This window comes from Prionailurus bengalensis, chromosome B1, assembly GCF_016509475.1.
Source record: "Prionailurus bengalensis isolate Pbe53 chromosome B1, Fcat_Pben_1.1_paternal_pri, whole genome shotgun sequence".
NCBI lineage: Eukaryota > Metazoa > Chordata > Mammalia > Carnivora > Felidae > Prionailurus > Prionailurus bengalensis.
This window is the reverse complement of record NC_057344.1, coordinates 34881649-34896277: the sequence shown is the minus strand read 5'-3', so window position 1 is coordinate 34896277 and position 14629 is coordinate 34881649. Positions and strand designations below refer to the sequence as shown.

The following is a 14629-nucleotide window of genomic DNA, read 5'->3' as shown; positions in this document are numbered from 1 at the left end:
TTGTAATGGCGGTGGGAACAGAGTGACGCAAAGATGCCCATTGGATTCAAATTAACCAATCCGTGGCCCTAAAAAAAAAATGAAGGCCTAGTCTGACTCCAGGATAACCTACAATAATTGAAAGAACACAGTGTTGGCATCTGAGAGTGGTCAAGATCCAGATCTGGCTTCTGCAACTAGAGAAGGGTCTTACCATCTTAGTGAGTCACATAAGAAGTATCAAGGGCCCAGGGCACCTGGGTGGCTCGTTAAGCGTTGGACTTTTGGACTTTGGCTCAGGTCATGATCTCACAGTTTGTGGGTTCAAGCCCCACGTTGGGCTCTGTGCTGACAGCTCAGAGCCTGGAACCTGTTTCGGATTCTGTGTCTGCCTCTCTCTTTGCCTTTCCCCCACTCATGCTCTGTCTCTCTCTCTCAAAAGTAAAAAAAAAAAATTACAAAAAAAAAAAAAAAAAAAAAAGAAGTATCAAGGGCCCAGTAGAGTGACTGGCTCATAGCAATGCTCAATGAGTGGTAACTATTATAATTATAAAATCAGCAAGAACCTGGAAAAATCCAAGGAGGGGCTTCACTTCACCCACTGACCATTCTTAACACACCACTTAGGTAACAGGTTTTAACCATCCCCCCACCTCCCCTCCTCTGTACACACCCCCCAAACACACTGTTTCCCAGAGCCACAATCAGTAGCCAAACTCGTCTGAGTTTCTGCACCACTTTAGGGGGAGGAAAACAGAAGCCAGAGCCAGAAGGGTGTGCAATCCAATCACTGCCAACAAGTCGTGTTTTTAGGGCAGGAAGTGTAGTTAGGGATGAGACCCACTGCATGCAAATCCATGGAGCATTGGTCCAGGCAGAGACAGGTGGGGAGGAGCTTGGCCATGCTCATAAGAGGAGTATACTGGGTGGGAAGTGGAGGGAATTCTGGGCTAGAGGGAGTACACAAACCAGTTTTTCAAAGAGATGCCTCCTCAAGAGTGGCCACGGAGGTACTGGTTAGCTTTCCTTGTGCCTCAGGTAGGGCTAGTCTTAGCAGGACTCACTTTTGGCTTTCTACACTTTCTGTGTCCCCACTAGTTTCCAGGCCAAGCCCTCATCCAAGTGATGCAACCTCAGTCAACAGTCAGTTCTTCAGGCCTGAGCCCCTCAGACGAGAACTAGACCCAGGGGGCCCAGCAAAGGAGGGAGCAGCCACATCTCTGCCTTGTCTGGAAATGTCTGGCTACACAGAGGAGGGGGTAGGAGTGCCGTTCTCAACTTTGTTAAGAGCCCGTGATCTGGGATTCTGCTGTCCATTAGAAGCAGTGGCTTCCTTCCAGAAGCCCGGTGAGTAATAGCAGGCACTGACCGCCACATCACCAAAGCTGGAGGGGCTCAGCTGCACAATGCCAGCTGGTGCTGTGTCACTGATGATCATTCCTGGAGATAATGGCATCTGCAGAGTAGTGGCATATACACATGGACCTACAAGTTCTTGCTCTTCCTGGGGGAGGCAGACTTTCTCAGCTACCTTTGGACCTGATCAGTGTCAGTGGTGCTGATCACAAGTCTTTTCAGGGCTTCCTAAGAATGATTCTAATATTCTCACTGCATTTCCAGCCATGGCACGGCTCCCACTGGTGGCTACAGGATGCCTCCACTTTCTTTAGCATGACACATACTAGCTTCAACCCACAACCGTAGGTTTAGCCACACTGACCTGAGTGCATGTGGTCCCCAGAAGATACCTGCTTCCACACTTCCCTGACTTTGGTCTTGCTGTTCTTTGTTCTAGGATACCATATATCTACCTCCTGAACACCTGTTACTCTATGTTTAGGAATCTACCCACATGTATATATAGAAAGTCTTCAGGAATCTACTAAAAGACTATTAGAACTGATAAGAGTTCGGCAAGGTTATAGGATACAAGGTCAATATACAAAAGTTAACTGTTTCTATTCACTTTCAAAGAACAATCCAAAAAGGAAATGACAAAACGAATTCCATTACAATGGCATCAGAAAGAATAAAATATTTAGGCGCCCCTGGGTGGCTTAGTCGTTTAAGTATCTGACTTTGGCTCAGGTCATGATCGCATGGTTCATGGGTTCAAGCCCTGCACTGGACTCAAAGCTAACAGCTCAGAGCCTGAAGCCTCCTTCGGATTCTGTGTCTCCTTCTCTCTCTGCCCCTCCCCTGCTCATTCTCTCTCTCTTTCTCACTCTTTCTGTCTCTCAAAAATAAATAAATGTTGAAAAAAATTTTAATATAATATTTAGAAACAAATTTAACAAACGACATGCAGAATTTATCCTCAGAAAGCTACACATTTTTCAAAGATATTAAAGATCTACATACATGGAAAAACATGCCGTGTTCATGGATTGGAAGACTTAATGTCATTAAGATGAGAATACACATTAATCTATGAATTCATCAAAATCTCTATTAGAATCCCAACTTACTTTTTCATGGAAATTGAAAAATTGATTCTCAAATTTATGTGGAATTGTAAGGGATCCAGAATAGCCAAGACAATTCTGAGAAAGGAGAACCAAGTGGGGAGACTCACACTTTCCAATTTCAAAAGGGCAAAAGATTAACACAAAGCAACAGTTATTAAGACAGTGTGGTACTGGCACAGGACAGACACACAGATCAGTGGAATATAACTGAGAGTCCAGTAATAAACTCATATATTTATCAGTAATTGATTTGGACACGAGTATGCAGACAATTCAATGGGGAAAGGCCAGTCTTTGTAAAAAGAATGGTGCTGGCATAACTGGGTAGCCACACATAAGAGAAAGACGCTGGACTCCTCCTCCACACTATTTACAAAAATTAATCCAAAATGGATCAAACATCTGCATATAAAAGCTAAACTACAAAACTCATAGAAGAAAACGTAGGGGTAAATCTTCCTGACTTTGGATTTGGCAATGGTTTCTCAAATATGACACCAAAAGCACAGGCAACAAATTAAACATATGTATATTGGACTTCATCAAAATTTAAAGTGCATCAAAAGGCACTATCAGGATGTTTCATGAACCAGGGCAGCAGTAGTATGGGTAGGAAAAAAGGCATAGTGATCAAGTATTTATTGTACTATTTGCATGTCTATCTCCCTTTCAAGCCTGTAAACCCCCTTGAGGGCACATAATCTCTGTATCCCCTGAATCCATTATAGTATAAAGGCTGAGTATATGTGATGTCAACTGAGAAACAAGGAGACACTATCAAGAAGGTGAAAAGACAATTCACAGAATGGGAGAAAATATCTGTAAATCATAGATCTGAAAAGTGTCTAATATCCGGAACATATAAAAACTCCTACAATTTGGGGTGCCTGGGTGGCTCAGTCAGTTAAGTGTCTGACTCTTGATTTTGGCTCAGGTCATGATCTCATGGTTTGTGAAATCAAGCCCTGCATCAGGCTCTGTGCTGACAGTGAGGAGTCTGCTTGGGACTCTCTCTCTCTCTTTATCTCTATCTTTCTGTTCCCCTCCCCTGCTCTCTCTCTCACACACACACACACACACACACACACACACACACACACACTTTCTCTGTCTGAAAATAAATAACATTTAAAAAAACTCCTACAATTCAATAAGAATAAGCCACCTAATTTAAAAATGGGCACCGGACTTGAACAGATATTTCCCCAAAGAAGATATGCAAATGCCCAATGAACACCTGAAAAGATGCTCAACATCATTAGTCACCAGGGAAAAAGCAAATCACAACCTCAATGAAATACCACTTTGCATACACTAGGAGGGCTATACAATGTTTGAAAAAAAATTTTTTTAATGTTTATTTACTTTTGAGAGAGAGAGAGACAGAGTGAGAGTAGAGGGGAGGGTCAGAGAGAGAAGGAGACGCAGAATCCGAAGCCGGCTCCAGGCTCTGAGTTGTCAGCACAGAGCCCGACGCGGGGCTTGAACTCACAGACTGAGAGGTCAGGACCTAAGCTGAAGTCAGACGCTTAACCGACTGAGCCACCCAGGCGCCCCTATACATTTCTTTTAAGGGGGAAAAAGTAGGTGTTAGTGAAGATGCAGAGAAATTGGAACCCCCATACATTGCTGGTGGTAATGTAAAATGGTACAGCTGTTGTGAAAAACAGTTTGGCAATTCCTCAAAAAGATAAACATAGAATTACCATACAACCCAGCACTTCCACTCCTATTTATATACCTAAGAATTAAAAACAGATGTTCAAACAAAAGTTCGTATACAAATGTTTATGGCAGCACTATTCATAATAGCTAAAAGATGGAAACAATCCAAATGTCCCCCAACAGTGAACAGATAGGGGCGCCTGGGTGGCTCAGTCATTTGAGCCTCTGACTCTGGGTTTTGGCTCAAGCCATGATCTCGCTGTTTGTGGGTTTGAGCCCCACACTGGGCTGTGCAGGTGGCAGTGCAGAGCTTGCTTGGGATGCTCTCTCTCCCTCTCTCTCTGTCCTTCCCCCACTCACGCTGTCTCTGTCTCTCTCAAAATAAATAAACTTTAAAAAAAAAGCAATGAACGCATAAACAAAATGTGGCATATCCATACAGTGTATATTATTTGGCCATAATAAGGTATGGAGTATGCTTACGTGCCACAACATAAATAAGGCTTGGAAACATGTAAAGTGAAAGAAGCCTTATGTTTGATTCCATTTATACGAAATATCCAGAATTGGGCACATCTAGGCAGGAAGCAGATTAGGAGGAGTGGGCGTGGGGAGTGAGGATAGGGTGGGGGAGGAGAAGGTAAGGGTGGTGACAGGTAAGGGACACAAGTTTCTCTTTCCGGTAGTGAAATGCTCTAAAATGGACTGTGGTGATGGTTGTACATATCTGTGGATATACTAATATCCATTGACTCGAACACTTTAAATGGGTGAATTATATAGTATGTAAATTACATCTCAACTAAGCTGTTAAAAAATGGACTTAAATGACACTTGCGTTAAGAGTATATATTTATGAAGTAGCCGCTACATGATAAACACTGTATTAGGCACTGGGAATTCAAAGATGACTCTGACGTGGGTTCTGCCCTCAAGGAGTGCACACAATACTTACAGAAGCAGAAACAGTACAGAACGAGATACAGGAGTGAAAGGAGGAGGCGGTGATCACACCTGAGGATGAGGAACAGGAAAAGCCTCAGACATTGACACTGAGCAGGTTGTGGAGGCAAGTTTGAATTTGACAGGTTGGGGGTGGGGAGATCATCCCAGGCAGCAGGTAGGGCTGGTCTGAAATAACAAAGGGTCTTTTGGAAGCCGTGTGTGGTGCAGATAGCAAGATGAAAAGCAGAGGCACTGCAGGGTAGGGATGATGAGAGGTGGGAGAGATGACAAGCAGAGGGCCGGCAGAGAGGGAACTTGAACGTCATGCTAAGAAATGCTGAGTTTTCCTTTTGGGGATAAGGAGCCAATGGACAGTAAAGCAGGGGCGGGGCGGGGTGGGGGGGGGGCGGTGATGGGGGCAGATTTGTGATCTAGAGCAGGAGTCAGCAAACTGCAGCCCACGGGCCAAATCTATAAATACCGTTTCTGGAAATGAAACTTTATTGGAACACGGCCATAATGAGTTCTTTACTTGCTATCTGTGGCTGCTCTCCCACTAAAACAGAGTGTGGACCAATAACAACACAGAGCATATGGACTGTGACGTCCAAAAAAAAAATGTTTGCTATCCGTCCTTAGAGGAAAAGTTTACCACCCCTGCTCTGGAAAGATCACTAGTGGCTATTGCATAAAGGAGGGCTTCGTGGGGGTTAAGACCAAGGGAAAGGAGGCCAATTAGGAGACGAGCAACTCTCTCGCTGCTGGGTCATGTCACGATGTTGGTGTAACTGGCATGGTTGTGGGGTGGAGAGATGGGCCTGGCTTTGTGAGCTGTGGGGAAGGAAAAACAGCTGGGGAATATCAAGTCAAGAAAATCAAGAGTGCCTGGTTTTCTGGAAAGGATGAGAGACCCCACAGGGTTTCACTGATGTGTAAATTTTAGTGTTTTTGTCCCCATCATTAAAATGTCTCTAAACATCATTTTTAGAAGAAGGCTCTCAAACAGAGCACCTGAATTCAAGGCAGCTTAAAAGTTTTTTATTTTATTTTATTTTATTTTATTTTATTTTATTTTATTTTATTTCATTTTAAGTAATCTCTACACCCAACGAGGGGCTCAAACGCAAGAGTCAGTGCTCTACTGACTCAGCCAGCCAGGGACCCCTAGCTGAAAAGTGTTTTAAAGAAATTATTCTTGGGGCGCCTGGGTGGCGCAGTCGGTTAAGCGTCCGACTTCAGCCAGGTCACGATCTCACGGTCCGTGAGTTCGAGCCCCGCGTCAGGCTCTGGGCTGATGGCTCGGAGCCTGGAGCCTGTTTCCGATTCTGTGTCTCCCTCTCTCTCTGCCCCTCCCCCGTTCATGCTCTGTCTCTCTCTGTCCCAAAAATAAATAAACGTTGAAAAAAAAAATTAAAAAAAAAAAAAAAAAAAAAAAAAGAAATTATTCTTACCACTTGGTTATGGGCATGCTAGAGCAATTCTAGGCAACCCGGTGGATAATCTTCCTCTCTTCACATGTTGCAACAAGCCCGAGGTCCACAAATTCTTTGGCTATGCTCTGAGGCTGCCGTTGGCACTAGGTGGGCACTAAGGGGTTGGCGGCCGGCCATCAGAATAGTATTCTTGATCGACGATTTTATTTTATAAAATTTTTTTTAACGTTTATTTATTTTTGAGACAGAGAGACAGCATGAACAGGGGAGGGTCAGAGAAAGAGGGAGACACAGAATCAGAAGCAGGCTCCAGGCTCTGAGCTGTCAGCACAGAGCCCGACATGGGGCTCGAACCCACAGACTGTGAGATCATGACCTGAGCCGAAGTCGGACGCTCAACCGACTGAGCCACCCAGGCGCCCCTACCGACGATTTTATTTTAAATACGTGTGTCAAATACCATGTCTTACTCATTTTTGTGTCTCCTACAATGACTGGCAGAGTGTCTGGCACATAGAAGGCCACTAATAAGTCATTTTAGTTAAGAAGGAAGAGAGAGGACTAGGTGGGAAGAGAAGGAAAGGAAGAAGGAAGGAAAATAAGACAGGAAGGCAGTACATGGCCACGAAAATTTCCCGCAAGGCTGAAAACTCATGCTGCAGCAGAAGCTGATAAAAGGGCCGTTCTTCAGGTGGATGGATGTGAGTCCCCTTCTTCCAGGGAGAGCCTGGAGGGACCATACTTAGTGGTCATGTGTTAATACAGCTGCAAACGCCAAATATGCTGTACTATCTTCCCCAGATATTTTAAGGAAATAAGTGGCTTAAATCTCACAACGAATCTCGATGTTTGTGTCTTTCAAACATCTCTTGCAAACTGCCTCGCCAAGAGAAAACGAGCGTCCAATCCCAAGACCCCGAGGTGTAGCTAAAGCAGCCGCATGCAGGCATGAGATGTAACTGAAACCTCTTGCTTTGCCGTGTGCTCCAGGTAATGTTCTAGTCTTGGTCTAGGCGGTAGTTACGCGGGCATGTTCATTTTGTAAAAATACATCCAGAACAGGTAGCTGTACACCCATGCTCACAGCAGCACTCTTCCCAACAATCAGAAGGCGGAAGCAACTCAAGTGACCACTGATGAACGAACGGGTAAACAAAATGTGGTACGTCCATACAAAGGAATACTATTCCCTTAAAAAAGGAAGGAAACTGACATGCTGCAACATGGATGAAACTTGACGACATAGATGTTAAGTGAAATAAGCCAGTCACCAAAAGACCAAGTACCATATGATTCCACTTACATGAGGAACCCAGAGTTGTCAAATTCATAGAGACAGAAAGTAGAATGATGGTTTCCAGGAGGCTGGGAGGTGGGGGCGGGGCGGGGGTGGGGAATAGGGGGTTAGTATTTAATAGGGATAGAGTTTCAGTTTGGAAAGACGGAAAAGTTCCAGAGGTGGATGGTGGTGACGTCACACAACAATGTGAATGTGCCTAAAGCCACTGAGCCCCACACTTAAAAATGGTTACAATGGTGAGTTTCACGTTGTGGATATTTTATCACAATAAAGCAAAACCAAAAGCATATACATGTGTATGCTTAGAATTGGTGCCATTTCACCTACATGTGCTATTCTTGGTGGGGGGTGGGGGAGGAAGTTGACTTTAAAAATGCACTCAATTTTATATTTGTATTTGATTTAGGAAGATAGGAAAAGATCTTTCTTACTAGATCTTAGGGTCACGCTGTCACTCTGGAAAGCTGTGCTATGTTTATCCCGCTACTCTTTGGTGCTCCAGGACAAGGCTGGGGGTGGGGGAGTTCATGGATTCAAGTTCAAAGGCAGTGACAAGAAACGGAGCAGAGTAAGCTGTTCACAAGTCATCCACATAATGTTCTCATTAGGCGTATGCTTTTCAGGCAAGCAGCATCATTTTCTCAGAAGATACTCTAAGCATTGTGTTGGGGACGCATCAAGGAGGGCATATGGCAGCTTGCACAAAACCTCCACGGGTCTGCTTGTCTAACAGATTCTGACAATGAAACAACTTGAAAAATGTCTCATCATTCGCATGCGATATTACAGTATGAAGTTGGAGGTATTCCACACGAAGGCATCAAAAGCCTTGGGTAAGAAGAAATGATTAACTGTGGTCCTAATTACATCCTCATTATCTGTTGAGTCTGTTCTCACTGTACCCCCGGACTTGCCACATATCACTTACCTGGGTATGTCGTTTTTGCCAAGAGAAGTGCCAAAGATTTTTTTTGAACTCCGGACAGAAATCTTATCTAAATTGTCACCATCACGCTCTTATCACCCTGGAATAAGTGGCTATTCTGAAGGGATGGTCCTGTGCCAAAAGAATTCTCAGACACACGTGGCGGGCAGGAGCGGCCAGCACACCTGGCCAGGTTGGGTTCCCTGCCAAGCATGCGCCATGCGCAACAGCAGGAGCACAGCTGGAATTACTAAAATAAGAAGGTCTGAAGACTCACTTCGAAACTAGACATGGCTGGAGAGCAGAAGATAAGCAGTGCATGGCTGCAGGTGCACGTCTGTGCAATCTGCTTGGCCCTCCCAGTCCTGGCCTACAGTTGCCAGTTCTGCTGGTTCCGGGGGGGTCTGGGGCGGGGCAGGCTGCGGCCACTTCATCTGAGGCCTCATGGCCCATTCAGGGTCCACGGTGCAGCTGGGTTTATGTGACACAGCCACGGGGACAGATCACTAAGACCATTTTCCAGAGGGGAATGAACAATAATCACAAGCTGTTCTGAATCCAAGCAGCTCCAGGAGTGGGGGACTCTACTCCCTAATGCTCCCAAAGCTATAAGGAAAGAAGCAACTGTCACAGCTGATGTGGCATCACCTAGAAATTCTGCTCCCACGGAGACAGCCTATTAGCTAAGAGGGAAGAGAAATTTATGGCTGCCGGAAGACAAGGTGATTCAAGGTTAATGGTTTGCCCCTTTGAGTTTCTACAGTTTGAATAATGGGATTGAGTAACCAGTTTGTCTGTCCCTGACTGCCTGTTTTATGGAAGGTGTGTTCATTCAATGTCTATTTCAGGGCAATGAATATAAGAGCAGAAAATCTAGGAGTCAAGAAATAAGAGATTCCATTTTCCCACACGGCCAGCCAAGGAAGAATTCCAATTCATGAGTCTTACTAATAAGATGTAGAAATGATTTATCACCCCACTTCCAAGCAAATAAGCACAAGTAATGAAAATGCTAAAAGTAAAAAATTCTGGTGTTCTATATCCTCATCAGACCAAGGCAGAATAAACAAAGCTGTCCATAACTGAAGGACTTCAGAGGGAAGTCTCTTCCCTGTCATGAAATTTAGGAATCTCCGACTATAGACACTAGCTGCCAAACTACTCAGGCAATGATCAATGATGGGTAATTGCTCTCAGTGAGATTTCCTTCTGGTGCCTTGGTCTTGTCCAAGAATTTCAGCGACAGCGGATTTGCTCATCCTACTTCCAGACCTAGGAGCCAGAGACTAGGGGGAAATGCTGCTTCCTAGTTCACAGAGGCCCACCCCGAGTCCTCAAGAGGTAAGTCACTTTCATACGGTTCTACAGTAAGCTGGGAAATAAACCCAGGCTTCCTGACTTTGCAGCTGATTTACCACAAGCACCAAATGGCCAGTTACTACATAGTTACACACGGATTTCTAATCACAGGTGTACAGGAAGTGATAAGCTCAGGATGCAGCCAGAGCCAAGAGGAACACTTCAGAGAACAGCCGATAGCCCATGAGCAGCACTGAGAAACAGAGCCACTGTGGCCCAGGAATGAGGAGGCTGGGTCAGGTCCTGGCTTCCCCAATCCCTGCCTTGCCATCTGGACAGCTTATCTGTTTGCCAGTGTGCTCAGCTGTAAAATGAATTCAGTAACCATCTTACTCTTCGGTGGAGTGTTATAATAACCAAACAACACAGTGGATAGAAAAGTGGTTTGATAGGAATAACATACAGTATGAACATAGATTATAAAAACCAGCAGGACTCGGCTCAACTTTACAAAGGCATTTTGGGGGAAAGTGGGAAATTTTTGTCTTTGTTTTGTTTTAATTTTTTTAATGTTTATTTATTTTTGAAAGACAGAGAGAGAAAGAGCATGAGTGGAGGAGAGGCAGAGAGAGAGGGAGACACAGAATCTGAAGCGGGCTCCAGGCTCTGAGCTGTCGGCACACAGCCCGACGTAGGGCTCAAACTCATGAACTGTGAGATGACGACCTGAGTCAAAGTCAGATGCTTAACCAACTGAGCCACCCAGGTGCCCCAAAAGTGGGAAATTTTTTAATATGGGCTGGGTATTAGATGATAGTAAAGAATTATTGTTAATTTTCTTAGGCATAGCAATGGCATAATGGTTATTTAATATTTTTCAAGATCACACTGAAATACATAGGGATAGAATTATTATCAAATTTGAAATCTGGAATTTGCTTTAGAAAGAAAGAACAAAAGGATAGATAGGAGCAAATATGGCAAAATATTGATAACTGTTGAAGCTGGGGGAGAAAATATGGAGGCCTTCTCTCTACTATGCATATATGAAATTTTTCAGAATACAAAATAATTTCTTAAATTTATTATTATTTTTTTTTATCTTAGCAAGAGAGAGCTTGAGTGGGAGGGGGAGGGGCAGAGGGGGAGAGAGAGAATCTTAAGCAGGCTCCACGCTTGGCATGGAGCTTGATCCTGTGACCCTGGGATCATGACCTGAGCTGAAGTCAAGAGTCAGAGGCTCAAACCCCTGAGCAACCTAGGCGCTGCCCCCCCCACACACATACAAGATAATTTTTAAGTAAACATTGCAGAACTGGGGGGTGGGGGATCACAAAGCTTCACTGAAGTTCATCCCCAGAGCACAGAAGATCTGTTTCCTTCACAAGACCCTTCCACACTGGTCATCCAGAGGTCAGAGAACAAGGACATGGCAAAAGGCCAGGAGAAGGCAGGCCAGGACCCCAGGTGGAAGCCTCTTTCAGAATTTTCTGTCTGCCATGCATCCAAACGTCAGCCAGCCTATAAAGTCAACTGCACACTTTGTCTTCAGACCTAAGTATCCTATTCATCTTAGACCAAGTCACTTGTTAACACAAAGTTACAGGGGGACACACAGACGCTTGCATACCCACACCCCCCACTGAGGCTCAATTGTTTTGGGCCCCAAGAACCCCAGGGCCAAATGGGGGCATGCACTTTGCCATGGGAGTGAATGGTCATTCCGGGGCAGATACTGGGGACCAGTAAGGGGAACAGGACAAGAGGGAGAGGGAGATGAATAATTTAGCTAAGGCAGGGTCCAGTGAGCCAGTCATTCATCTGGGTACTGACTAGGGAAATGAGCATTTCCCTCTTCCTTCTAAACCCCATCCCTGACCATTTTAAGTACAGAATACACCATAAATAACTAAAAAGTTCCAGCAAAGGTGACAAATGGGCTTTGGGGGTTCCTGGACAGACAGGCTGGCGGTGGCATAAGGGAGGAGCCGGAGTACAGGAAAGGGGTTCGAGCCCCCACTGACTAGCTCCCTGGCCTTGGGCTTCAGAGTTTTTCCTCCTCTGCAAAAAGAAATGATCGGGCTCACTTTTAGAACCCCGCAGTTCAAAGATTTTAGGGGGCAAAATTAATTTTGGGCATGTTCCGACTTACGTGAACATCGTTCTTCTCACCTGGACCTGAGGTTTCCTAACATTTTGAGCAGTTCAGTGCTTCCCACCCCCACCCCACCAGGTTCCGCCGCGTCCCCTCACCCCACCCGCGCTGGTTTTTGGTGGTCTTCGCTTGTTTCTTCCAATCATTTCTAGCTCGGCGCTGATTTACAGCGACACCTCCAGCAGGCAGCTACAGTTAGAGGACTCCCAGATTTGGAGTGGGGGGAGGGTGTGCAGCGCGCAGTGGCCAAAGCGCCTGCGTAAAACTGTAGGCACTGAGTCCTGCGGGATGCGTACAGGGCTAGGATTTGCTCTACCACTGGGGCGACCCTGCATGTACGACCCTCGGGTTAGCTTGTGCTAGTTCTTTCCTACTCCAGGGTCTCTTTGTGATAACGGCGGGAGAGGTGCCCCGGTCCCCAGACAAGCCAGCACGACGTGGGAGGGAACACCTTGGGAGCGGACCGCGCCTGTCCTCCTACGGGACTCAGGGCACTCCTGCGCTCAGCCCAGCCTTTCAAGCAGGCTGGGTAGAAAACCCAATTCCGAGGCAGTGGGAGATAGGGCACCCAGGCGTACCCCTGGTGGCCCCCATCCGCTCTGCCCCAGCCCTGTGCGCTCCGTATCCCCAAAGTCCGGGGACACCCCAGGGCACTGCGCCCCCCATACCCTCAAAAGCCAGAACGCCGGGTAACCCTGGCCCCACGCCGCACCTAGGGCCCACAGAGCCTCGACGGGCTGCGTCCTGCCGGGTCGCAGGAGCCCCCAGCAAGCCAGGAACACAGCGCCCTGATCCCCGGGGCGCGCCAGCTGCAAAGCCTCGCCCGGCTCAGGGAGAGGTGGGGCTGGCCGGTCCGCCCGAGTCGGAAGGGGCACCCGTTAGCCGGCAGGTCCTAGCATCACTCCGAGCAAGCAGCCTTCGCTCCAAGTGCCCGCCACGCAGGTCCGGGGAACCCGCAGCACTGCCGAGAGGGAGCTCCGCAGGGAGCGGACCCCGGGGACCCCACCGGGACGCTCCCGCTTCCCTGCCTACAGCTGTGCGGAGGGGAGGAGCAGGGAGCGCTCTTACTTGGCAACAGGGGCCCGCGCTGGCTTGGCTGGGGCCAGCTTTCCACGGTGGCCCCTCTCCGCGCGCGTCGCCGCTGCGCCCCTTTCCCGAGCAGAGGGGACGAGCCGACTTCTCAGGCCGCTGAAGGAAGCGGGATCCAAGTTGAGGAAGCCGCGGGCCGGAGTCGCTCCTTTACGCTTTTCCCGGTACTTTTAACGCGAGTCGTAAGGCAAACCCCTCCCCGAACCCACCCCCTTCCCGGGAGGTGGCCACCGCGGCAGGCCCGGCCTCCGGCCCCTTTTGTTGTAATTCGAGAGCGGCCCCTCCCCGGGCCCGAGCGGGCTGTGCGGGGGAGGCCGCGCGCCAGAGGTTGCAGCGCTTCCCAGGCTCTTCGCGCCCAGGTTTCCGGAGACTGAGCAGCTCGAGAGGGGGCCCTTTCCTCGGGGAGATTCCTCTACCCACCCCCACCCTCAGCAGCTCCCGGAATTTAACCCTTCGATGCCCTTATGCACCAGCTTTAGGGTCCATGGTTCCAGAGAACTCAGCGCTGCCCGGCACATAATAGAAGTTCAATAAAAACTGGTCGGTGAAGGAGTTCCGAAACCCATGCATCTCGCCTGGGTTTCTTCTCTATGGGGAAGCAGATTCTGAACGTGAAAACAAACGGCCCCCTTTCTTGCTGCAGATCACATCTATGGCCTTTGCAAAGCCTCCCTCTCTGAGGATTGGTTTTCTCCTTTGTAATTAAAGGCTTTGGATTCAGTGACCTCTAAGGTCCTTCCCCGCACGGCAGGGCCAGGATTAACAAGCTCTGCGCTCAGGGAACCCAACAGGACACAGCTAAGGGGTGCATATTTTGCAGAGGGACATTCCATGCCTGGCTCTGAGGCTCACACTGGGGGCAAAGTGAGGGCGTCCTACACGTAGGGGGAGCCCTCTGTGCGGTTTCCCAGGGCTCCTTAAGCAAGAGAAAGGCTTGGCCAGACAGGAGGCAGCCAGCTGTAAAACAAGGCATCCGTCCCTGGGCCTCTGGGCAGGCAGTACCCAGAAGGGAGAGACTACAGCAGTCTGTTACATGAAGGGTGGCAATCCTCCTCTTGCCTTCCTCCCTCCTTAGCAAACCCACAGCACCAGCAGTGACAGGTGGTGACTCCCAAATTCCCCTCCAGCTCCGACCTCTCTCTTCACTGTGGATTTGTAAATCCACTGGTCTCCAGGACATCCCCTCCTTGGCCCTCTAGACACTTCCCGTGGCCAGGCTAACTTAGCATGCTGGCCCCCAAACTTAGTCCCTAACTCACAGCCCACCCCAACCCCTGTGAGCTCTGCCTGGAAGAAATGGAGTCTCTGCAGGCCCCTCCTCCTAGCCCTCCCCCTCCTCCAATCAGTCCCCTGGTCTGTTGGGCTGGAGAG

General features: G+C 47.7%; 1 protein-coding gene across 1 annotated transcript in view; it reads right to left on the bottom strand.

Annotated features, from left to right (window-relative positions):
• Positions 1 to 13687, bottom strand: part of LOXL2 (lysyl oxidase like 2) — a 94013-nt gene extending 80326 nt beyond the window's left edge. Inside the window, exon 1 of the mRNA XM_043561575.1 lies at positions 13238 to 13687. The gene's annotated coding sequence lies outside the window, so the exon portion shown is untranslated. The remainder of the gene's footprint in view (positions 1 to 13237) is intronic.
• Positions 13688 to 14629: the final 942 nt, after the last annotated feature.